Consider the following 2,133-nt stretch of genomic DNA (forward strand, 5'->3'; position numbering starts at 1 on the left):
GGGCAGGTAGAAATAGGAGGATCTCTGGGGCTACTGCCCAGTTACTCAAGCCTAATGGGTGAGCTCCTGCCCAGTGGGAGACCCTGCCTCAAAAATTGGGTAGATGACATCACTGAGGAACAACACTGGAGGTGTGACCTTCATACATGCAACTGCACACACAGGAATGAGTAAATACACAATAAATTAAATAAATAAATCATTAATATCTTCCAGCCAAAGAATATCTAAGAATATAACTACTGACTAAAAAGTTGGTGTTATTACTATTATTTCTCTTTCTGGAGCTGAGGTTTGAATGAGGTTTTCACATGAACACTCTACCACAAGTTGGGTGACCACTTGTTGCTGCAGAAGTTACCATGTATAGAACCATGCAGCATGTTAGGGTTAGAAAAGGCAAGTGCAAGATCTTGGCTTAGTTTGGGTAACCTAGGGATGGTGTAAGACAGCAGGCTCTCTGGAGACCAGCTGCTGTCAGAGAGTGAAGGACTTAAAGAAAGGATGTCACTAGGAAGCTTACCTATGTGCAAAGAAGAATAAAGCAAAATAAACACACTGACGAACAGTGGTACCCCAGCTTATCAGAGAGGAGAGAGGTGACCTGGTGGGGGGTTTACTTTGTCTGACTTTGTTACCCCGTGAGGCTGTCTGTCAAAGAGAATGCTACAGCATCACTGAGCTAGAGAGCTCCCATGTTAGATGTCACCGTTACTATTTCTCTGTGTAGCAATAAGAGCAGGAAATTGGCTTTGGCTGGGCAGTGGTGGCACACACCTTTAATCACAGCTCTCAGGAGGCAGAGGCAGATGGATCTCTGTGTGTTTGAGGCCAGCCTGGTCTACAAAGCAAGTTCCAGGACAGGGCTACACAGAGAAGCCTTGTCTCAGAAACAAACAAAAGCCAACAGTAGCAAAAGAATAGGAACTTGGTTTGTACCTCTAAAGAATTCATTCTGGGCTGGGTGTATGGTTCCGTGGCAGAGCACTTGCCTAGCATGCCCAAGACTCCGGGCTCAATCGCCAGTGACCTCCTACCCCCAACACACACACTACCCCACTTTATTTTCAGTAGCAGAGTCTTTGGTTTGTTTAATCACACTCTCCTGAGAAGTTTTAAGAACCAAGATTCATCAGTCACCTTTATGTGTATTGTGAATCTTGAGCACTCTAGATAAGATGTGGAATAATGAACACTGGGTTTGTTTCCAACTTTTGAGTGAGGGTTGCTTAGGTTTCTTCCTTCTTAATCTAGTTCCAAACAGGTTCTAAGTGAAGGGAAGTACTGTGATGCTGAAAACCAAGAAAACCCTAAGAGAATGAAAGGAAACAAGAGTTTGCTGGAAGGTGCGTAAGAGGCTGGCAAGTTGACTGCAGGATGCGGCTCAACAGTAGTGTGCTCACCTAATTTTCGCAGCCTTGGTTTTGATCTGCATCACTGGGGAAAAGAAAAAGAAAGAAAAACCCAAAAGAAAAGTCACTCCAGGCAAAATTTCCCCTTGGAACATAAAATCTTTGTATAAACATAGTAACCGAAAGGTTTTATTATTGATGAACTCAACATTTCAACCACACTGACAGCTTAATCAATTTGCCTCTGGCCAAATTGCTCTTGATCAAATTGCCCGCTGTGATTTATACACTAGAACATTGGAGATAACCTGACCCCCCCCCCCCAAGAGGGTCACCAAAGAAACCTAAATAAATTGTGGGTCATTGACACAACAAGCACCATGTGTGCATTGAGACTGACATCCTTAGACACTTCTGAAAGGGATAAATGAACCTTTCTAAACATTTAAAAATAGTTACAGATGCCAATCAGCCCAATTAGTTATGACCACACAGCAAGCTCCAGGCCTCGGACCAGCAGGGAACCACACTCCTTCCTCTTAAAGACAGACAGACACACACACACACACACACACACACACACACACACACACACACATACACACACACGGATAAGGTGATGGTTGGGTCAATAACATGCTTGCTATGCAAGCTTGAGAACCTGAATATGATTCTCAGAAAGCACTTTAAAGCCAGGCCATGGTGGCCCACGCCTTTAGTCCCAGCACTGGGGAGGCAGAGGCAGGCAGATCTCTGTGAGTTCCGGGACAGCCAAGGCTAC

This window comes from Mesocricetus auratus, unplaced genomic scaffold (assembly GCF_017639785.1).
Source record: "Mesocricetus auratus isolate SY011 unplaced genomic scaffold, BCM_Maur_2.0 Super-Scaffold_100676, whole genome shotgun sequence".
Classification (NCBI taxonomy): Eukaryota; Metazoa; Chordata; class Mammalia; order Rodentia; family Cricetidae; genus Mesocricetus; species Mesocricetus auratus.